This window comes from Hemitrygon akajei, unplaced genomic scaffold (assembly GCF_048418815.1).
Source record: "Hemitrygon akajei unplaced genomic scaffold, sHemAka1.3 Scf000082, whole genome shotgun sequence".
NCBI classification, from domain to species: domain Eukaryota; kingdom Metazoa; phylum Chordata; class Chondrichthyes; order Myliobatiformes; family Dasyatidae; genus Hemitrygon; species Hemitrygon akajei.
Window position 1 is genome coordinate 1,799,303 of NW_027331968.1, and position 24,954 is coordinate 1,824,256.

Genomic DNA, 24,954 nt, shown 5'->3' on the forward strand with positions numbered 1-24,954 from the left:
CTGTCTGCCAACCAATTCTCTATCCACATCAATACCATACCCCCAATACCGTGTGCTGTAAGTTGACACAATAATCTCCTGTGTGGGACCTTGTCAAAAGCCTTTTGAGAATCTAAATATACTACATCCGCTGGCTCTCCCCTATCCACTCCACTAGTTACATCTTTAAAAAATTCTATAAAATTCGTCAGACGTGATTTTCCTTTCACAAATCCATGCTGACTTTGTCCGATGATTTCACCTCTTTCCAAATGTGCTGTTATCACGTCTTTGATAAACGATTCTAGCATTTTCACCAACACCGATGTCAGACTAACCAGTCTATAATTCCCCGGTTTTTATCTCCCTCCTTTTTTTAAAAAGTGGGGTTACATTAGCCACCCTCCAATTCTCAGGAACTAATCCAGAATCTAAGCAGTTTTGAAAAATTATTCCTAATGCATCCATTATTTCTTGGGCTACTTCCTTAAGCACTCTGGGATGCAGACCATCTGGCCCTGGGGATTTATCTTCATTTAATCCCTACAATTTACCTAACACCACTTCCCTACTAACATGTATTTCCCACAGTTCCTCCATCTCACTAGACCCTCGGTCCCCTACTATTTCCGGAAGATTGTTTATGTCCTCGTTAGTGAAGACAGAACCAAAGTAGTTATTCAATTGGTCTGCCATGTCCTTGTTCCCTATGATCAATTCACCTGTTTCTGACTGTAAAGGACCTATATTTGTCTTGACCAATCTTTTTCTTTTCACATATCTAGACAAGCTTTTACAGTCAGTTTTTATGTTCCCTGCCAGCTTTCTCTCATATTTTTTCCCTTTCCTAAATAAGCCCTTTGTGCTCCTCTGCTGGACACTGAATTTCTCCCAATCCTCAGATGTGCCGCTTTTGCTTGTTAATTTATATGTTTTTTCTTTGGACTTGATACTATCCCTATTTCCCCTTGTCACCCACGGGTGCACTACCTTCCCTGGTTTATTCTTTTGCCAAACTGGGATGAACAATTGTTGTAGTTCATCCATGCGATCTTTAAATATTTGCCATTGCATATCCACCGTCAACCATTTAAGTATCATTTGCCAGTCTATTTTAGCTAATTCACGTCTCATACCTTCAAAGTTACCCTTCGTTAAATTCAGAACCTTTGTTTCTGAATGAACTATGTCACTCTCCATCTTAATGAAGAATTCCACCATATTATGGTCACTCTTACCCAAGGGGCCTCGCACGACAAGATTGCTAACTAACCCTTCCTCATTGCTCAATACCCAATCTAGAATGGCCTGCTCTCTAGTTGGTTCCTCGACATGTTGGTTCAGAAAACCATCCCGCATACATTCCAAGAAATCCTCTTCCTCAGCACCCTTAACAATTTGGTTCACCCAATCTATATGTAGATTGAAGTCACCCATTATAACTACTGTTCCTTTATTGCACGTATTTCTAATTTCCTGTTTAATGCCATCCCTAACCTCACTACTACTGTTAGGTGGCCTGTACACAACTCCCACCAGCGTTTTCTGCCCCTTAGTGTCGTGCAGCTCTACCCATATCGATTCCACATCCTCCAGGCTAATGTCCTTTCTTTTCTATTGCGTTAATCTCTTCTCTAACGAGCAATGCTACCCCATCTCCTTTTCTTTCCTGTGTATCGCTGCTGAATATTGAATATCCCTGGATGTGAGCTCCCATCCTTAGTCACCGTGGAGCCATGTCTCTGTGATCCCAACTATATCATATTCATTAATAACTATCTGCACATTCAATTCACCCACCTTGTTATGAATGCTACTCGCATTGACACACAAAGCCTTCAGGCTTGTTTTTACAACACTATTAGCCCTTATACAATTATGTTGAAAAGTGTATTTATGCCCCATTACGCAGTTCATCTCTGTTTAGCAGCTTAATGCGCACTTTTACCCTGAATCAATTTCTTTCTGAAGTTCAACTTCGAAAATCATCTAGTAACTCTGTAACATATTTAATATCGTTACTGCTACCTATTTGCATTAAAAAACATGTTGATACAATGTTTTCTGTTTTTCTCTGTCTGGTACAGCAGCGGACAATGTCTGTAATGCTGGGGTCATTGGTTTGCATTTCGCGCCGCATACTTGCCAAGATCTGTGTTTGCGACTGACTCCGGTAACAGTGCAAACAGTGAGGGTCTGCGCCAGAAATCATTCATGTTAATGTCCAGCAAAAAATAAATCTCCGCAAGCATAGTGACAGTGAATCACATGAAAGGTGCGTCATCACGGGGAAGTAACAAGACAGAGACTCCACTCGCAATGTGAGAGCGGAATCAGCGCTGATGAGGTGGACTCACCCACAGGATTACAGACTCCTGTCGTCACCAGCGATGCGCAGATAATGTCCTGTCATTACACGGAGTAGTTTGACAACATCGCATCTGGTGTTGCGATCCCAGCATCGGCCGTCTCTTGAGGCTTCATGACAGGTGTTGCGTTCAGTTCAATGAAATCAGGCGTGTTATTTCCCCACTGGCATTACGGTTCGTCAGAGCAGAGATATTTTTGCTAACTAGCGGTAGTTAGCACCAGTGACTGTACAAGTTATTTTCACTATTGGTGACCGATTTTTCTATAAAAAGTACGTCATTCTGTGCTTCAGCTACATTGAGGACGGAAACATCCAGACGCGGTGGACTCTCAACAACGTGTGTTCCTTGAAGAGTTTTACCCAGTAGGCGCGAAAGAAATTCGCTCTCTGGGCGTTGTTATAACTGTTTGAGTTTATTTACTGGCTATTTACAACTTTTATGAAATTTAGAAATTGACAACATTCCAAACAGAACACCCTTGACATCCAGGCAGGGCTATTTGTTACACAGTCATTGTAATTGTCGGTATCCCGGGTAAGTACCTTTGCATTACTTATACGGAAGCAGAGACCTCACGCCGCTCTCAGCTACTGATGAGTGAGTGAGTGAGTGAGTGAGTGAGTGAGTGAGTGAGTGAGTGAGTGAGTGAGTGAGTGAGTGAGTGTGCCTGTCTGTGAGCTGCTGAATGTGCATCGGTGAACAGTGGCAGGCATGCAATGATGTTTGTCCAACGGAGCAAATCATAGGAGGTTAGTGCGATGTGCTGGGGAATTAGCTCAAATGGTAGAGCGCTCGCTTAGCATGCGAGAGGTAGCGAGATCGATGCTCGCATTCTCCATTGACATTTTGTATTCAGAGGATTCGTCGCATCAAATCCCTGAACTTGGAATGCACAAAAGATGCGGTTGGCGCAGAGCGAGGGGAAAGTGTCTCAGTCAAAGGGCCGGGAGAAAATGCCGTAGGTTTGCTGCGTTGAAAGCAGATAGGAGGAAAAGCCGGCTGGCAGCTGGTGTTTCAGTAATGCATGAGATACAGGCGACGATTCAGGCACAAATCAGGTGAGTGGTTAGAAGGACATTGCCCTGGTTACTGGGTGAAAAGAGAAAGCTGAGTAACCTTTGATTTGAACGGGCAAGGACGATCAAAGAGCTGTGTTGGAATCGTAGTGTCCCTAGAATTGTCAGAAGCGCGGTGATAGGCGTCATCCCGTGGCCTGTGGCCCCCAGTGCTGGAAGGACGAGATAGTTGCCATAGGCCGGCTTTTGCCATCGGTCGACAGATGCCAGGCTGAAATCTGCATAATGATTGTCGGTAGGAGCCAACGTGAAGAAACTTGGTGTCGCTTTTCCTTCGATAACTCAGTTAGTAGAGCGGAGGACTGTAGAGGAAATGGAGTCATCCTTAGGTCGCTGGTTCGATTCCGGCTCGAAGGATCAGGACTTCTTTTACTGCGCCCATCATCAATTCCATACCACAGCCTCGCCATGATTGAAATTCCCCCGCGGACGTGGCATTTATGGACAAGCAGCTGGAATTTCTTTTATACCATGTTAACATCATTTTGAAATTATGCTAAAATCTTTCGAAATCTTTGGTAATATAATGATGAATTTAACTGTATTAATGAATATAATCCATAAATGGCTAAACATTAAACTAACCACATTTACATTGAAACATTTTAGCTTCAGCGAACGTGCATTGTCATTGTTTCAAGTTACAACACTGTCACAAATGGTCACAATGAAGACAGAATGGAAGTCGGTCGCTCACTGTTCAGAAACCACCATCGCCGTCCCGTCAGAACATTTCACTGTTGCATCCTCCCTGTCAATTGTGACTGTCTGACAGTGTTTACGTGTGTTGTGTGTTATGTTTTGTCATCGTTTCATTTGCATATTACAGATTCTAAAAAACATTACAAGTGCCGAGCACTTTTAAGACCGGGTAACAATGTTCTGCTCAGAGCAATGGTTTGTCCCCGAAGCAGTAAAATAAAACAGAGGGAAGTTTGCGGTGCAAGATCTTGTTTCCAAAATCTGACCTTGTAATCGAATAGTAACTCAGACTTTCGGAAAGAAGCGTAGATTCGCACTTCAAATACACTCCCCCTCTCCTTGGAGATACCGCGCTTGGAGTCCTGGGAACAGTCTTGGTCGCCCTGTTATAGGAAAGGCAGAAGTCCGCTGAAAAGAGTGCAGACAGTATTCACAAAGACGCTGCCGGGACTCTCGGGGTTGAGTTACAGGGAGAGGTTTGCCCGAGGGGCATTTTATTGAGGGCAGAAATGTAGCTGGATTCCGAGCGACGTTTCCTCACATAGAAGTTGCTCTGTGTATTGAACAGCCTGAGAAAGGAAATCGGAGCAACAGAGTCGTTAACTATATTTAAAGTACACATGGACAGTTTGACGAGTCTGATCCAATCACGGACAACGGTATCAGGTGGCCACGTCGGTCGGCATGGAGATATTGGGCCGAAGGACGCGTTTCTGTGATCTATCATTCTTGGACTCTACTCATCGCTGCTGCATCGGTGAACGTGAAGAGATTAATGTGAGCATGCGCTACTGTAAAACGCTGTATGCTGCAGTCACGTGTTCAAACAAACAAAGTATCTTTTTACTTCCACTGATATTGTCCAGCAGAGATTTAATTTCAAGAGAACAATTGACGGCTGTGTTTCTACAAAAAATACATTTGAATTTTTTGATTCTTATTTTTGGCCATTTTTGCTTCACTGCAGTTAACCTTGTGGCGATCATCATTCTCAGCCGAGGAAACTGCGGTCTCTCCAAATGCGTCACGCGATACCTGGTGGCGATGGCTGCGGCGGATCTAATGGTGGTGATTTTTGAAGTCCTGTTCTACCAGATGAGTCAAGCATACGGATTTCACAGATTCCTGGACACCGCTCCGTTCTGCCTTGTCCACTATGTCCTGTGTCACGTGGCCGTTGACTGTTCCGTGTGGTTTACTGTCGCTTTCACTTTCGATCGCTTTGTTACCATTTGCTCCGCCAAATTTAAAACAATATACTGCATTCCCAGAATTGGGGGTTTGGTGATTGGCGCAATATCGATCGGTTTCTCTTTGAAGAACATCCCATTTTATTTCGTATACCTGGAAAGAGCAGCGTTGTTGGTGAGGGGTGACTGGATCTGTTTCAGTAGGTTCGTACTTCTTTTCTCGGGACCGTTTGAGAGGTTTTATTGGGTGGACCGTCTGCTGAATCCGCTACTTCCTTTTTTCCTCATTTTGACCCTCAATGCTCTGACCGTCAGACAGATACTGGCTGCGAGCAGAGTCCGCAGGGGACTGAAGGGACGGGGAAATTGCGGGAAACAGGGGGATCCGGAGATGGAGAGTCGGAGACAATCCATCATTCAGCTCTTCAGCCTGTCGGCGAGTTTCCTTCTCTGTTGGGCGACAACCACTCTGGTCTTCATTCTCATGCGATGCCTCTACACAGACCTGGAAGTGTCAATCCGGCTTTTTCAGGCACAGTTTTGGGGTTCTTTGATTCAGAATTTCAGCAGCTGCACAAATACATTTATCTACGGAGTGACCCAGACCAGATTCAGAGAGCAGGTGAAAGCTCTTCTGCTCTCCCCCGGTACCTCAGCTTTGCATTTTTTAGAAGTCTGTACCGCTCAGATGAACGCGTCAAATACTGTTCCAATATCGGAAGTAATCCCACACCAGATCCACAGGGATGGTAATAAATTGAACTCCCTGAAATCGTTATTTTCAGTGATTACATTTCTTCCCAGCAGGACTGCATCGCCTTTCATTCAGACTCTCCTTTCCCGTTATTGATAACGGCGTTTGATTACATCCCTCCCGTAGCAATGTATTTTACCTTGCAGATTAAATCACCCGGGTATCTAATATTGAAAACACATATATCCATTCTCGAGGTGTGTATTACCCAAATGTTTGCAGAGTGCTGGTCGTGGCTGCCGAACCGGACACCCAACGTTCATTCTCTCTCTCTCTCTCTCTCTTGTTCGGTGTTTTCGCTAAATTTATTTCTGCAGGGTGATTGTTTTTTCCTTTCTCTGTCTGGCTGAAGCTCTCTAGTTTCGGCACAAGTCGAAGCCCACAGTATGAATGAGAAATCATTTTGCTTCGGCCCAACTTCTCTCCAATTTGACAACACATCGGAACACATTTCCCATTGGCCTGACAGTATTTCCACACAGTAAATACAGGCTGTCCTTGCTATAGCAGGTTTGCAGCACTGGCCCTTCACAGTAATGATGTCGAACATGGGGAACGACTAGAAGCAAGTTTAAAGACCTTACGCTTTGTTCCTTACACTAATTCTAAAATGTATACATTCACATTGAGTTCGAGCCATTACTGCCCTGATCATTCAAGCTAATGTCCTGATTCATATATTCCCGGTGTCATTGTTTCCTAGGGATGTTGGACTGTGATGGTATTGAACTGTGACCCCTTTGCAATGTCACGTGTCGCACGCAAATGGGTTGTAAACAATTACTGTGAATTGATGGCTCCGAGTCTGTATTCACGGGGATTCAGAAGAATGAGGCGGGATCTGATTGAAACATTTCGAATGTTGCAATGCCTCGATAGAGTGGAGTTGAAAGGGCATTTTCCATTAGTGGGGGAGATTAGGAGGGGAGGGCACAGAATTGAGAGACGTCAATTTACAACACAGATGAAGAGTTTTTCCTTTAGCCACGCACGGAAAGTCTGTGAATCGATTGGCACAGTCGACGGTGCCGGTCAAGACACTGGATGGGTTTCAGCCGGAGTTTTATAACTTCTTAGTTAATCAGGGCGTCAAAAGTTAGGGGCGCGAAGGCAGAAAAATAACTATAAATCAACCATAATGGAATTGCGGAGCGGATTCGACTGGCCGAATGGCCTAATTCTTTTCAAGGGTTTTATGGTCTTATTACATTTATGCTGATTCAAAGACACATCGCACCGGTTCCTCAAGCCTTCAACGCCTGTTCTTAGATTTTAAAGTGTAAGTTCAAAGTCAGAATCATCTGGCGACTTTCTGTCCGGTTTTCCTGCTGGACTGAATATATTCGTCATCATTCTCCAATTTCAAAAGAGCGCGATACGTCTGGAAATTCAGACGTCTGTCCTTGTCCCACTAACACGTTGACAGCCGGTATATTAAAATCAGCACGAACAGTACAGATTATCTAATTAAGAGCGTTGAATTAACTATTTTTGACTCTACCTACCCAGAATTAACTCAATATAAAGCTGACGTGCTGATTTTGATCTCTGCCCGGTTTGCACCATTTAAAGACACTTTCCGGAGAAACGTCCCAATCAGCGGAGCGACTTCATAACTTGATCGAGTTCCCGCCATTGAAATTGCTCCTTCGTCTGATTCGGGATTGCTGGAAACATACTGCGCAATCCCAATTGGTGTATCATATACAGCGTTAATCATATAAGTGATTTAGATGCATATCATATTATTACTGAGTTAAGTATTGTATGTAATTAGTTTTTGCTACAACAAGTGTATGGGACATTGGAAAAAAGGTTGAATTTCCCCATGGGGATGAATAAAGTATCTATCTATCTATCTATCTATCTATCTATCTATCTATCTATCTATCTATCTATCTATCTATCTATCTATCTATCTAAGTCAATGAGAAGTCGTTTCTAATCACTGAAACATCAGAATTGTCTCGAAATTCCTGCACCTGTCGTGCCTCTTTGTTTCCCGGTTACTTTTCCGAGGGAAAGTGGCCGAAAGGGTGGGGTATGTTGCCGTATGTTCAGTTTAGTGATCCCCATTAGAATGTTTTAAACTTGATATGCAGCAAAACCCTGAATTCACTTCTACTCGCAGGTACCGGCAGAGTCTGATTACTGATTTAAAATTCAGACCTATTCCTTTGCGTATTTCGTTCCTGACGTGAGTAATCTGTTTCTGACTGACGAGGTCGTGTCCCATGTTTGTATTGCTTAGGAAAATAATTCTGAAATGCCGAAGGTACTGGAAGATGCTGGGTCTCCCGCTGCGCCTTTTCTAATTCTACTTGCACGATCAGACGGTAAAATGAGCCGGACACAATCGGTTATAGATAGATAGATAGATAGATAGATAGATAGATAGATAGATAGATAGATAGATAGATACTTTATTCATCCCCATGGGGAAATTCAACATTTTTTCCAATGTCCCATACACTTGTTGTAGCAAAAACTAATTACATACAATACTTAACTCAGTAATAATATGATATGCATCTAAATCACTAACTCAAAAAGCATTAATAATAGCTTTAAAAAAAAGTTCTTAAGTCCTGGCAGTTGAATTGTAAAGCCTAATGGCATTGGGGAGTATTGACCTCTTCATCCTGTCTGAGGAGCATTGCATCGATAGTAACCTGTCGCTGAAACTGCTTCTCTGTCTCTGAATGGTGCTATGTAGAGGATGTTCAGAGTCATCCATAATTGACCGTAGCCTACTCAGCGCCCTTCGCTCACTCATTACCGATGTTAAACTCTCCAGTACTTTGCCCACGACAGAGCCCGCCTTCCTTACCAGCTTATTAAGACGTGAGCCGTCCCTCTTCTTAATGCTGCCTCCCCAACACGCCACCACAAAGAAGAGGGCGCTCTCAACAACTGACCTATAGAACATCTTCAGCATCTCACTGCAGACATTGAATGACGCCAACCTTCTAAGGAAGTACAGTCGACTCTGTGCCTTCCTGCACAAGGCATCTGTGTTGGCAGTCCAGTCTAGCTTCTCGTCTAACTGTACTCCCAGATACTTGTAGGTCTTAACCTGCTCCACACATTCTCCATTAATGATCACTGGCTCCATATGAGGCCTAGATCTCCTAAAGTCCACCACCATCTCCTTGGTCTTGGTGATATTGAGACGCAGGTAGTCTGAGTTGCACCATATCACAAAGTCCTGTATCAGTTTCCTATACTCCTCCTCCTGTCCATTCCTGACACACCCCACTATGGCCGTGTCATCAGCGAACTTCTGCACATGGCAGGACTCCGAGTTATATTGGAAGTCTGATGTGTACAGGGTGAACAGGACCGGAGATTTATGGTGATTTCTAATGGCCCAGTGGGGTTAAATGTATTTTAGTGAAGAAAGCGCATTCAATATTAAACAATCTGAGCAAAAGATCGTTCAGTGGTGATGCAGTCCCGCTCTCTGAGTTTATCCGTAGGTGTAGTGTTTGGAAATAGGGAGAGTCAGTGCGATTCCAATAAATGTAAACTCATTTCATTAGCGTGTTTTCCGAGATTAAAATGGACGGAAGATAAAAACCTGAAGAATGTAGAAGAATAATTAATAGCAATGGAGATCTGAGTTAAACCCAGATTTTCCGGAGTTGCTCGCTCACCTGCAGTTCCGTTTCCAGCCCCTCGCTCTCCAATGCCATCGTTTAACCCCTTCACACATTTCCCCTATCGCGTGGTGCAGGGTCGCTGACACAGTCGGCAACAACCACAAATATCAATTGTAAATGAACGGAATAAATTGTTTGCACACGTCAGTCGGCAGTGAGAGCGGTCTTCTTGTTATCGGTCAGCAACAGGCCGGACGGTAGAGTTACAAATGTGAACCTCCCCTGTGAACCAAATGAAATGTACAACCACATGTCACTATGGGACTAACTTCCCAGACAAAGTGAGAGGAGGGACTTTATTCTATTGATTAGTTTAACCGAATTCAAATTCCCAGCAACGTTCTTAGGCTATGAAAGCATTCCCCATGCTGAATGCTGACTGTGTGGCGGGAAAGCATTTCCACCAGATTTCACAAATACCGCGGTCAATGGCGATTTCTCGTTGTTTATATTCCGTGGAGTGAAGGTTTTAGAAGGAAGTTCGTGCAGCTGATGCACTTCTTGTCGAATTACAGGTTCCACACACAGAATTCTGGAGGAACTCAGCAGGCCAGTCAGCATCTATGGGAAGGAGTACAGTCGACGTTCCGGGCCGGAAGCTCTTGCTGGTCTGCTGAGGAATAAGACATGAAATGGATGTGATAAAACGTGCCGATCGCCTGTGATCAGACTGGACGAAAGGGCATGCGTTATTCCAACTATTCCTGAAGGGGGCAGTCACGAGTCATTTATTGTTATGAAGCTGCCTGGTTTTCACCTTTGACATTATCTTCAGTCGGACGAATGTGTTCCCGGCAATTTTGCTTCAGAAAGGTCAATCACAGTGTTAATTTTTATTATTTATGTTGTCTTCTTATCGTGACAATCAAACGATAAACTTTCACATAATTGCTAAGAGTGTTTGCTATCAGTGATCCGGGTGATTTGGCGAGAGGGGTTAGATTATCCTTGGAAGACGGGAGGCTGTGATGGAATCTGCCAGGATGATATAGAAGTTTTGAAGGGCAGAGTCAAATGCTAAGAACGTTGGCTTTCAGTTATATGGACGATTTGGTGAGTAGAACTTAAAGTAAATTATCCTTGGAAGAGAGAAGATGTGGGTGTCTGCCGGGATTGTTGAGAATTTGGAAGGACAGAGTCAGAGTGGGTGTAAGGACTGTGGACGGTCGGTACCGGAAGAATACAGTGAATGTGTCTCGAGGAATCTGACCAGGAATCAAAACACATTCCGCACGGAGGATGGAGATGCGGGGAAGGGGCTCAATTTGCATTCACTGAGACAATTGCGATATATTAGAACAAGGTTGTTAAGTCGCTTCTTAGTAACACGGGAGAACCCTTCAGTGAAGCAGAAGATGCGCAAGCTGATGCAATGGGGCAGTTACTGACTTCCAAAAGCTGCTGGATAATCGGGTTGCCGTGGAGATTTGATATCGTGCAATAACGGGGAGCGCGACTCTGCAGAATCAAGCCCTGAAATGTTGCTGCTTCTCCGGACCGGTGAAGGATTCACACTGGACTTCCTCAGATGCCAGTAGCATTTCCAAATTTTTATAATCCCTAATGGAGAGCGGGAAAACTTTGGGAGGACATAACCGTGATATAGAGGAAGGTTAATGGGAAATATAGCAGGTGAAATAAAATATTGAAGATCGTGACTCCCGATAATAAAACACGCCTCTTGCACGACACTCTGACACTGACTACGCGTGTCTCCAAGTAGCTACAGATACTGACCTTCGGAATCTCTCAGCCCCCACAGACACCACAACTCCTCCTCTAACCTCCTTCAATCATCCAGCGCCTTCCGGACGAGCTGTACCCACATCCCTCCACCAGAGAGCATTCCCCCTCAGCTCGCCTGCTCATTAAACACACCTTCCAGTAAACACACGTCTCCCCCAATAACCAGTCCGAATGAGCCAGGTCCTCCTACACAGAAACCCCCCGAGTCCATTCAATCATCACAGGTCCTTCGCATTGAAATCACTGACACCCACCCCACACGTTTTACACACATCCAAAGACCACACACCACCTCACTGAACCCTCCCTCTGAATCTTCCTCTTCGCCACCGACACCCGGCAATGTCTCTGATCCTCCCCATCAGCTACTGCCAGTGGGTGTTCCACTCTCAGACTAATGGGCAGGCTGAGAGGACGGACCCGGACCTGGAGCGAGCCCTTCTCTGCCTTCTGTCCGGGAATCTGTCCTCTTGGAGTGACCATTTAATCCGCGCCGAGTCCGCCCACAATACCCTTCAGCATTCACCGCTGGCTATGACCCCATTCGCATGTCAAATTGAGTTTCTGCCCGCTCAGTCTCCTGTTCAGGAATTAGATGTCGGGGTCCCCTCCGCCGAGTAATTTGTTCAAAGGTGTCTCAAGGACAAAGACTCGGAAAGGAAGTTCAGCCGGGCTGCAGGCCAAGGCCAGCAGACACAGGCGGCTCGGCCCCTCTTTCAATATTGACAAGCGGGTCTCTGTTCAAGTAAAGATCGTCCACTCAATCTGGAATGGCGGAATCTAGCCCCTCGCTTTATCCGTCTCTCTAAAGTCATGAGGGAAACTGCTCCGGCAACATACACATCACATCTTCCCCGTTCTCTAAAAATTCATCCCGCCTTACATGTATGGGGATTTAAACTTAAAGTACAAGTCACTACTTGGCCCCGAATCGGAAGCCACACATGCCTCTCCCTCCGCCCCTCACCATCGAGAATCATTTTACTAGTATGGGAGGGATATGGTCCGGAGGAACCAGGGATATTTTCGATCCTGTCCTTTATTCAGAATTCCAAATGACATTTCGGACAGTACTTGGCCGTCAGATGCCGGCCATGGTGGGACGGGATTTGCCGCACCCTCGGGTCGGCGGTAGAGTATTCTCAGCTCTCTGTTTTTCCCTTTGCTGTTTTTGTAATCCTCTGCTTAGTTGCTGCCAGAACTGCAGAGTTCCTCCAACATTTTGTGTGTGTGTGTGTGTGTGTGTGTGTGTGTGTGTGTGTGTGTGTGTGTGTGTGTGTGTGTGTGTGTGTGTGTGTGTGTCTGTACTTGCAGCAACTGCAGAATCTCCTGTGTTTTATATCTGCCTTTGCAAGAGGATTGTACTTTGGCATTAGATACACTTTGATATTGAGTATATTGAGTATGGGAGCCACTTTCTGCGTTGAAGCAGCAGCTGAGTTTTCTATATACAAAAATAAATTGAGTTTTGGACATGGAACTGGCGCTTGCAGAAACTTTTAATGGTACCGTGATTACCCATAATGCTCTGCATTAAAAATTTCGCCTGCGCTGAAGCATCGATCATATGCGCTGGCGTGAAGGTTGTGACGGTGGCGAATTTAACGCATGCGCGCAGTTCACAAAAGGCTGCTGGATCGGACGCAGGTAAGCGGTTATCTGCGGGCGACTATCCTAAACACCTAAACTCAACTGCTGTGAGTTTCCCACACCGTACCCCGCAATCCCGGGACAGCCCTGCTCACCTCTCGCTCTCTCAGCCCCGCGATCCGTACACGAGCCCCGGGGAGCTTCCGGCTGATGAGGGAATGGGAACCGATGGATCTCTCAGACAGAGCTGAGCTCCAGCTATCCAAATGCAAGGATTAGGAACTCGGAGAAAGGGAACAAAATCGGGTCTTTTACATCAGCAGTTGAGAAAATCACCTTTGTTCCACTTCCAATCACAAACGAGAAAATCTGCAGATGCTGGAAATGCAAGCAACACACACAAAATACCGGAGGAACTCAGTAATAGTACTCTTTTCCATAGATGCTGCCTGGCTTGCTGAGTTCCTCCAGCATTTTGTGTGTGTTGCTTGAGCTACCTCCTTTTGTTCTCGACTTTTCTACCCGTGACGACATGTTTTGACTCATTCTCTCTGGGTGCGTAATGATATCAAACACCTTTGCCCTGGGCAACAAGTAGCTTTTATATCACAAATGTGCCAGACTCCAGTGAGACAGAAAGACTACTGCCCTTCCCTTCATATTCATTGGCATTGCCATCACTGAGTTCACCACCATCTGTCAATTGGGGGAGGGTTCAGGGGATATATTTATGTAGAATACGGAAACTTGTGTTACCTGTGTTTGTTGTGGAGATGCAAAAGTTGCTGGAAAATTTTCAGGTGTGAAGAAGTGGAGTGATATTTGGAAAATGCAACTTTTTAAAGCGTAACTTAGCAAGCAAACCACATATAGACAATGTGCAAATCCTTCATTACCCATTACAGGCCTGCTACGTAGGTTCTGTGAGAGGGCAGATGAACTCCATCGAACCCAGAGGAGATCCAAGTTCTTACCTCTCCAGATAAAATTCACTGTGCACATGTTGTCACTGGGTAAAATAATGCACAGTACAAGATTTATGTGCACACTGGTCATTACAAATTAGAGGGGACATTGTTGGGAAGGTGGGGCGACCTCCAGTGTCCCTGATGCCCTCACCTACAAGATGTGTGTCCAGCTGCAATTTAAGGAGTTGGAGCTAGAAATTGATGAATTCTGGATCATCCGGGAGTTGGAGGGGGTGATAGTTATGACATGAAGAGAGGTGAGTTACACCCAAGGTGTAGGACACAGGAAACTGGTTGAGAGACATGAAGGGGAATAAAGTTAAATAGCCATTCCAGAGTACTCTTGTTGCCATCTCATACAACAACAGATAGACCACTTTAGAAACTGTTGGGGGGATTACCTGGCAGAGGAATGTCAAATGGTTGATAGGGGATTTGTTAGTTTGGGAATTAAGACTAGCAGAGATCTAATATCCTAGTGGTAAGGCTTGCTGTTGCTAGTGTGTGATGAAACTAAATTTGCAGGGGGGAATGGGAGTCAGAATGCCAGAACGGATAGTGAAGTGGGTGAAATGAATTGACTTATATCATTCATATACATGAGGAGTAGAAAGCTTGATATTACTTCTCCATCTAAATGTGCAATGTGTAATTTACAATAAATTGTTTGTACATAGGACAGTCATTATGACAGAAACACAACTGTATCAGCATAAATTAACTTGTTGGCCTGGTGGAAGGAGCTGTCCAGGAGCCTGTTGGGCCTGGCTTTTATGCTGCAGTACCGTTTCCCGGTTGGTAGAAGCTGGAACACTTTGTGGTTGGGGTGACTTGGCATCGCAGAGTACTCTGGTGCCCATCCCCCCAAAACAACAGATGGACCATTTTAGAAGCTGTTGGGGGGGATTACCTGGTAGAGGAAAGGGGTGATAGGGGATTTGTTAGGGGAACAGAAGAAGAGGGGATTAATATCCTAGTGGTAAGGGTTGCTAATGGTAGGGTGGGGGGTGAGGGGTAATGTGGTTAAAATAAGTTGTAGGGGGAATGGGAGCCAGAATGACCGAACAGATGGTGGAGAGGGTGAATTGAATTGAATTGACTTTATTACATCGAGTAGAAACGTTTACTTTATGTCTCCATCTAAATGTGCAATGTGTAATATATAGTCATTTACGATAAATAGTTTGTACATAGGACAGTTAATATAATATACAAATGCAATTGTATCAGCATGAATTAATCAGTCTGATGACCTGGTAGAAGATGATGTCCCGGAGCCTGTTGGGCCTTTTGCTGTAGTACCGTTTCCTCGATGGTAGCAGTAGGAACAGTTTGTGGTTGTGGTGAATTTGGTCCCCGATATCCTTTGTGCCCTTTTTACACACCTGTCTCTGTAAATGTCCTGAATAGTGGGAAGTTCACGTCTACAGATGTGCTGGGCTGTCCGCACCACTCTCTGCAGGTTCCTGCAATTAAGGGAAGTACAGCTCCCATACCAGTCAGTGATGCAGCCAGTCAGGGTGCTCTCAATTGTGTTCCTGTAGAAAGTTCTTAGTATTTGGGACCCTATCCCAAACTTCTTCAGCCGTCTGAGGTGAAAGAGGTACTGTTGTGCTTTTTTCACAACACAGCTGGTACGTTCACACGAGGAAATCTGCAGATGCTGGAAATTCAAGAAACACACACAAAATGCTGGTGGAACACAGCAGGCCAGGTAGCATCTATAGGGAGAAGCACTGTTTTTGTGACAGTGAGGGAGAGTTTGTTATCTTGACACCAGTCAGATGTTGTTCAGACCTCATAGAGTCAGGAATCAAATGGTTGAGCATGGTGCGATGAATGTGCTGAGCTGTGTATATCACAATGCAAGAAGCATCGTAGGAAAGCCCGATGAGCTTAGGACAGGGAATTATAATATTGTAGCCATTATTGGGACTTGTTTACACCCAACAGTCTGAGGGATTTAGAGGAACAAATTTGTAGAGAGATCGCAGACCATGCCAATAAACAAAGGTTGATTCACTAAGTGATTTTAACTTTCCATATATTGACTGGGACTCCCATACTGTAAAAGGACTAGATGGGGTCGAGTTTCTCAAATGTTTCCTTGGTCAGTACGTAGAATTCCCGACGTAGAAGTGTGCAATAAGCTGTTAGGAAATGATCCAGGGCTGGTGACCGAATTTAGTGATTATAGTGCCATGAGATTCAAAGGAAATATGGAAAAAGAAAGGTCTGGACCATGGGTTGAGATTCTAAATTGGGGGAAGGTCAATTTTGATGGTATCAGAAAGGATTTGACAAGTGTGGTTTGGGACAGGCTGTTTTCTGACAAAGGAGTACTTTGTAAGTGGGAGGCCTTCAGAAGTGAAATTTTGGTGGTGCAGGGTTTGCATGTGCCTGCCAAAATAAAAATTGAAAATTTCCAGCTGCAGGGAACCTTGCTTTTAATGAGATATAGAGGCGCCGGATATTTTGTTCCTCTAAAAACCTCAGACTGCTGGGTGCTACCAAGACCCATTAATGACTACAATATCATGATTTCACGCACTGAGCTCACCTGAGTTTTTTTTTTTAGTTGTCTGCTGTTGGTTTCGAAAAGTTTCCCTATAGTTTTTGCTCTATTATGTGCCCTCTCTCTGGCTTTTATGGTGGCTTTGGCTTCTCATTTTAGCCACGGTTGTGTCCTCCTGTCTTTCTAATATTTCCACTTCTGTGGAATTGCTCAGTTCCCGAATTGCTCCCAGACACTCCAGCCATTGTTGCTCCGTTGTCACTTCTATCTTTCCCTTCCAAACAAGTTTGGCCAGCATCTCTGTCACAGAAACATGGAGAAGTTCAGTACGGAAATGGGCTATTTGGCCCATCTAGTCAATGCTGAAAAACATTTAAGCTGTCTAATGCAACGACCTGCACTGAGACCATCACCCTCCATACCCCTACCATTCTGGCTCCCATCCAAACTTCCTTTAAGTGGTGAAACCGAACTCATATTCACCACTTGTGCTGGCATCTCATTCCACACCCCCACAACCATTTCAGTAAAGAGCTTTTCCAAATGTTCCCGTTAAATTTTCACCTTCCCCACTGATCCATGACCTCTGGTTGTCATCCCACCCAAACTCCGTGGAAAAAGCTGCTTGACTTTACCCTATCTATACTCTCATAATTTTCTATACTTCTAACAAATCCTCAATCCAATGTATAATTTCCTTCCTTATGTTTAGAGCCTTTTTAAGGTGTATAAAATGATGAGGGGCATTGAGCGTGTGGATAGCCAGAGGTTTTTTTCCCAGGGTTGAAATGGCTAACATGAGGGGGCATAGTTTGAAGGTGCTTGGAACTAGATACTGAGGGATGTCAGGGGTAAGAGTTTTACACAGAGAGTGGTGCCTGCGTGGAATGCACTGCCGGCAGCGGTGGTCCAGGCAGATACAATGGGGTCTTTTAACAGCCTCTTAGATAGGTACATGGAGCTTAGAAAAACAGAGGCTGTGTGCTAGGGAAATTCCAGGCAGTTACTAGAGTAGGTTACATGGTTGGCACATTTTAGGCTGCATGGACTGGAATATGCTGTAGATTTCTATCTTCTATTTTGAACAGTGAAGTAACTACTCTTCTTTAATCTGTATAGGGTCCACGATTTTAATGCCACTTTTCCACACTCCCATGGACTCTTTGATTATCTCCTGAGTAAACAGAGATGTCAAAATATTTAAGATTTAAGATCTCCCCTTTCTGCTTTGTTTCCACACGTGGATTGCCATTCCGGTCTTCCAGAGGACCAACTTTGTGCCTTGCAATCCTTTTGCTCTTAATCTATCTCTAGAATCCCTGAGGATTATCCTTCACCTTTTCTGTGCGGGCAACCTTATGCCTTCTTTTAGCCATACTGGTTTATTTCTTATGTGTTCTCTTGCAGTTCTTATACTCCATAAGATTCTGCCTGCCTCTCCCTTTGCCATAAAGCAGCCTGTCCCAATCCACAGTTGCCAGATCCTAGTATCTTAATTCCAGGTGTTGATCCATGCCCTGAACACATCCGCCTTTCCTACAATGCTCCTTGTATTGAAATATGCAGGGCTCAGCATATTCACTGCACCATGCTCAACTTTTTCATTCCTGACTTTGAGGACTGAACAACAACTATCTCCACAAACACTCCACTATCTGTTCTGTTATTCAGGCTCCCATTCCCCCTGCAACTTTAGTTTAACCCCCTTACCCCCACCTCCCAGCATGCAGATCTATCACCCCTTTGGCTTTCCTCTCCCAGATCAATAAAAATGAGGTGCATACCAGGTACAGGCAGATAGGAACAAATGGGGTACTTATGAAATACAGGAAATTCAAGTGAACACTTATGAAAGAAATAAAAGAAGGCATGAGGTTGCCCCAGCAGACAAGGTGAAGGAGAATCCTCAGGGATACTGCAGATATGTTAAAAGCAAAAGGATTGGAAGGGAAAAATTAATCCTCTGCAAGATCAGAATGGTAATCAATATGAGGAAACAAAATAGATGGGGAGGTCAAGGCAGTGGATGTTGTCTACATGGACTTCAGCAAGGCACTTGACAAAGTCTCATATGGGAGGTTGGTCAAGAAGGTTCAGTCATTCAGCATTCAAGATGAGATAGTAAATTGGATGATCAAATCTTGGCAACTCAAGTAATCTCTGTTGAAATGTTGTCCTACATCCATTAATGTATTTTGTAAATCATTTTACAGGTTAAAAATGAGAAGGAATTTCTCTCCAGGGATCTCAAACACGGCATGCCAGTTTTGCTGTCTCTGTCCAGATATTTAAGAAGTGGAGCGAAGGATCCAATCGACCATCCTTCCTGCTCAGACTGTAGGGAGGGATTCACTCGTGCATTTGACCAACTGGCATGTCCGTCATTTTTCACAGGAAAAAGGCCGTTCACCTGCTCAGAATGTGGGAAAGGATTCACACAGTCACCCCAATTACTGACACACCAGTCAGTTCCCATTGGGATGTGGCCGTTGTTATGATTCCCTAGGTTTTGTTTGCCGTGGACTGTCATTTTAAGAGAGAGAGAGATTAAGAAGGTGAATCAGTCTGACTTGCAGCTTGTTTACATCGCTCGCAGCTTGTTTAGTTTTAACCGAGGACACAGACACTCAGAGTCAGACGGAGACGAAGAAGGAAAAATGGAAAGATCAAAACAAGGGAAGTGGCGGCCAAGGGTCACTGATCGCAACTTTCCTATGCCCACAAGGGTGGGTTAATTATCTATTCAGCGTACTCAAATGTGTGGTTGTCACCTCGTTTGATCCGTTGGAGTGGATCTGATTTGGAGTATCCTGTGAAGACCACTGATGTATTAACCCTTACCTGGGTGTGGTGTGGTAATTCACTTGAAGACGATACCCCTTGTGACAAGTCACTTTCCGTGATAATTCGTATGTGGATTTGGAATGATGACGGATAAAATTTACAGCAACTGTTGTCTTGTTTTACCACCATGAAACCTGTGGAATTCGACATAATTGCCTTCTCTCAACATTTACGCTGGATTACAAATATCTCTCTCATCACCTATTCCATGGTTGAACTGAACTTTCATACTTTGCCATCTCAAGACTCCAAGTCTTGTTTCTCCCGAGCTCAATAGTTTTGGAGTTATATTTGCACATATATATACACACAACAATGTTAACTTTTGTTTATCTTGCTTGTTTCAATATTATAAGTAGATTCTAATAAAGATAGTTTTAACTTCAAAAACAGACCCCAGGTGTAGTCTATTGCTGCTGGTTCATTTCTAAAGCGTTATGATTCATAACAAAATTGGGCCTGCGTCCGAGATATTAACAGTTTTGGGGGCATTGTCATTAATTATCGATTTCATTGAGGAAGTCCCTCTGATTTATTTGTGTGTGGAAAATCAGTAGCAATGGATGTTGATAGATGTCAGGAAGCGCCAGCCTCTGAGGTATTAGAGGACGCCAGAAGGATTGAGTTGTTGAGTCTTGCTAGAAGGTTAAAACTTGCTAAGGTGAAATCGACAATAAGGAAGGCACAGATGCAGAGGATAATAGCTAAACATTATGTATCTGAGGGACTGTTTAAAGTGGAGGCATTTCCTGAAAGTAAACCTCGTTAGCTTGAGCTGCAGAACAGGTGAGAAAAAATAAAGATGGAGGCTGCGGAAGGCAGAGGCAGTTTGAGGCTAGAGAGGCAGAAAAACAGGGAGGAAGCAGAAAGACAGAGGCTGTTTGAGCTGGAAAAGATAGAGAGATTGCAGCAAAGGGGTCTAGCGTTAGACTCTAGTGATGTTTAAGGCCAGTCAGGAAGTTAAATTGGTACCTCCATTTGACGAGGCAGAGGTTGATATATACTTTCAGCATTTTGAGAAGGTTGCTCAGAGTTTAAAGTGGCCAAAAGAGGGTTGGCCTATTCTGTTACAAAGTGTAATTAAGGGGAAGGCCCAGCAAGCCTATTCTGCTTTGACAGTTGATGAAACAGCTGATTATGACCTAGTGATACAGTCTGTGCTCAAAGCTTACGAGTTGGTCCCAGAATCACACAGACAAAAGTTTGGAAATTTGAGGGAATCTGTGAAACAGAATTATATGGAACTTGCTTATGAGAAGTTTGTGTGTTTTGACTGCCGGTACACATATAAAAATATAAATGACGATTGTAACAGCTTGAAAGTGTTGCTTTTAATTGAAGAATTCAAAGGGTGCATTCGTGATGACATAAAGACCTATTTAGATGAAAAGGATGCTGCCAATTTGCAGGAGTCTGATAGAATAGCAGGTGAGTTTGTTTCTACTCATAAGGTTAAGATTATCCCGAATAAGAGATTCCAAAAGAGTAGCAGGGATCACCAGGGTAAACCAGAAATTAAAGCTGGACTTGTGACAATAGTAAGGATGAAGGGAAGCAGTTGAAGGAGAAATATTCTGGTCTCACTTGTTACTATTGTAAGAAAGCTGGTTATATTATGGCTAATTGTTCCATCCTGAAGAAGAAAAAGGAAAAGGATTCAATCACAAATGCCTGTGGTCAGTATGTTGAAGCACCTATCAACCCACAGGGTTCTGTACATTCTGTTTCAGGCTCAGTTAAGGTCTGAGAGTTCTGACCGAGTTAAGAAGGGAATCGATCATTTTATGTCAGATGGGTTTGTATTAGTAAAGGCAGGGTCAACCCGGGTACCAGTGAAAATTCTTTGAGTTGCTGGGGCTTCTCAGTCACTTATATTAGACAGTGTTCTAAAGTTTGGTGATGAGACTAACACTGGTGAGGTAAATCTTATTAAAGTCATTGGGGGCGACATGGTTTCCTTGCCATTGCACAAGGTAACTTTACTGTCAGGGTTGGTTTCAGGACATGTTAAGATCGGAGTATGCTCCAGTTTACCAGAGGAAGATGTTATTTTGCTGTTAGTGAATGACCTGGCAGATGGTAAAGTTGTTCTTGCAGTGCAGTTAACAATTAACCCAAACACTGACGACCCACAGATGGATTTTACCATTTATCCTTCCTGCGCAGGAACTCGAAGTATGGCAAAAATGTCTGCCGACGCAGACGAGTTAATCGCAGAACAGAACCAAGACCCTGAGTTTGAAGCTTTAAAAGAAAGAGCTTTCTCAGATGATGAGATTAAGAAAGTGCCAGTAGGGTATTATCACAAGGATGGAGTGATAATGAGGAAGTGGAGGCCACCTGCTATACCAGCGAGTGAGGCATGGGCAATTGTTCACCAAGGTGTAGTTCCTAAACTTTATAGGACTGAAATTTTAACTTTGGCCCACAGTCTGCCGTCAGGTGGCCATTTTGGAGTGAATAAAACTGTAAACAGGATTATGTAATAATTCTACTGGCCTAATCTGAGGAAAGATGTTGTGACCTGTTGCAGAACCTGTCACATTGGTCAAGTTGTCCGTAAACCTAATCAGATCTCCACAGTGCCCCACTGCAGTCTATATATAACTGCATTTGGTGAACCCTTTTCAAAATTTGTAGTGGATTGTGTTGGCCCATTGCCAAAGACTAAATCTGGCCATCGGTATCTGCTAACTATTATGTGTACTGCATCCAGATTCCCAGAGGCAATACCTCTCAGAAATATTAAAGCTAAAACTGTGGCGAAGGCTCTTACCGAGTTTTTTTTTTTTACTTTATTTGGTTTGCCTAAAGAAATCCAGTCTGACATGAAGTAATTTTACATCTGGATTATTCCAGCAGGTAGTTGATGAACTGGGTGTCAAACAAATTACATTGTCTGCGTACCATCGAGAATTACGATGGGTTCCAGAAAGATTTCATTCTACCCTCAAAACAATGATTAAGACACAATGTGTTCTACACTGTCTCTCTACTCTCTCGCTCCGTGCCTTGTAAAGGCTTGAAAAATACATCATCGGACGCACGCACACACATGCCAAAAAAAGACATACTGTGTTGAAAATGGAAAGGACTGACATGAAGGAATATATTTGCTTTTGTTCGCAGTAAGAGAGTTGGTACAGGAATCACTGGGCTTTAGTCCATTTGAATATGTATTTGGTCATAGAGTGAGGGGACCTTTGACCTTGTTAAAGGAACAATGAATTGATGGGGATGTGCATGTTAACTTGTTAGACTAAGTTTTGAAGTACAACAATGAAATACTCCAGGCCTGTAGTCTAGCGAGACAAAACTTAAAGATTTCTCAAAACAAAATAAGTGTTTGTTTGATAAGCGGGCTTGCGAAATAAAATATCAGGTGTGGGATAAGTTGCTTACCTTATCTCCAATGTTGACGAATCCACTTCAGGCGAAACTCAATGGACCGTATGAAATAGTCGTTCAAATTAATAATGTGAGTTATGTTATCAAAACACCCGAATGACGTAAACTAACACAGGTGGTACAGATAAATATAATAAAGTCTTATTTTGACAAGCAGGCACCATCTGTGAGTGTTGTTGTCAAAACATATGAATCTGGTAACCCTGAGAATGAAACAATTGACTCGTCTGAGACTTTTCACAAGCAAAACATGGTCCCAGTTAAGCTAATGAACTCGGTTGTTCCAGAAAATATTGATAACAGGTTGGCTCATCTGCAGCCAGAGCAACAACAACAGCTGAAGGAATTAGTTCTGAAGTTTAAAGATTTATTTCCCGATGTTCCCAAGCAAACCACGGTCGCAATACATGATGTAGATATTGGTCAAGCCAAACCGATTAAACAACACCAATATTGCATCAACGTAGAAAAGTGTAAATTGGCTGAGCAAGGAATAGACTATATGCTGGAAAATGGTATTATTAGTCCTTCAGCATCAGATTGGAGCTCACCCTGCATCATTATTGTGCCCAAACCTGATGGTAGTGTTAGATTTTGCACTGATAAAAGGAAAGCAAATGTCCTACCCTAGGGTAGATGATTGCATCAATAAGGTTGGAAAAGCTAAATTTCTTACAAAGATTGATCTATTGAAAGGGTATTGGTGTGTTCCATTGACGGACAGAGGTAGAGAAATTTCTGCGTTTGTGACACCATCTGGGTTGTATGAATACAATGTTTTGCTGTTTGGAATGAAAAATGTTCCAGGAACATTCCAGAGAACGTTTGATTCTGTAATTCGAGGATTAAAACACACAGGTGCCTATATTGATGACTTAGTCACGGGGAGTGACACTTGGGAAGAGCATATCTCTGCAGTATAAAAGCTGTTTGACAGGCTTTCCCAGGCCAGCCTTACAGTTAACTTGGCTAAGAGTGAATTTGGCCATGCCACTGTGACCTGTCTTGGCTATGTTGTAGGTCAAAGCAAGTTGGCTCCTGTTCGGGCAAAAGTCCAGGCAATTTCTCAAGTTCCTATTCTGACTGCTAAGAAGGCTCTTAGAAGGTTTCTGGGAATAGATGGATATTATCGTAAGTTCTGTAAGAACTTTACTGCTATCGCTCTTCCTCTGACTAATCTCCTGAAGAAGGTTGAAAAGTTTGTTCGGACCGAACCTTGTCAGTAGGCATTTGATCGGTTGAAAGTTATTTTTTGAGATTAGACCAATCAATGTAGTATTGTCAGCAAATTTAATTAGCAGATTGGAGCTGTGGGTGGCAACACAAGTCATGGATGCACAGAGAGTAAAGGAGAGGGCCAAAGAGACAACCCTGTGGGTTATGTGTCCTGAGGGTCAGTGAGACAGAGGAGATGGAGCCCACTCTTACCACCTGCCGGCGATCTGACAGGAAGACCAGGATCCAGCGACACAAGGCAGGGTGAAGGCCGAGGTCTCTGAGCTTCTTGTCGATACTTCATGCTTCGTATGGCTACTGCTCTGCCTATGACTGCAAGGAACTGCAGATAACTTTGGAGAGCAGAGAACATCAGAGAAACAAGCCTCCACTCCATGGACTCTCCCTACACTTCCCCTCCCTCGGAAAAGCAGGCCATGTACACAAAGAAGCTCATAACCTGGACATTCTTGCTGCAAATCCGCTCCCACATTGGCGGAGAGATACAAAACCCTTAAAGTGCGTAACACCAGGCTGAAGGATGGTTTCTTGTCTGCAGTTATAAGCCAAATGAATGAGAAAATGGACTCAACCTCACAATGTAACTCGACTTGACCCTGCACCATATGTCTATCTGCACTGCAATTTCTCTGCAGCCATAATGCTTTGTTACAGTTATTGTTTTATCGTATATCAGCTCAATGTACTGTTGTAATGTATCTATCTGTGTGGATGGTACGTCAGGCAAGATTGTCACTGTAGCTCAGTACATGATGATAATAAACAAATTCCCCATTTTAATTGTGTGGAAATATTAGACAGACTGAATTTCTGCTCTGGAACCACAGAAGGAAACTGAACTGTTGTCATTTCTGAGGAAAGCAAATATATGGAAGATGCTTCAATCTCACATTACGATCTGCGGTAACTGGG

At 43.7% G+C, this 24,954-nt stretch overlaps 1 non-coding gene across 1 annotated transcript; it reads left to right on the forward strand.

The window, feature by feature from the left end:
* Nucleotides 1-3,116: 3,116 nt before the first annotated feature.
* Nucleotides 3,117-3,189, forward strand: trnaa-agc (transfer RNA alanine (anticodon AGC)). The gene has a single exon. It is a non-coding gene; the product is annotated as a tRNA-Ala (tRNA).
* The last annotated feature ends 21,765 nt before the right edge of the window (nt 3,190-24,954 follow it).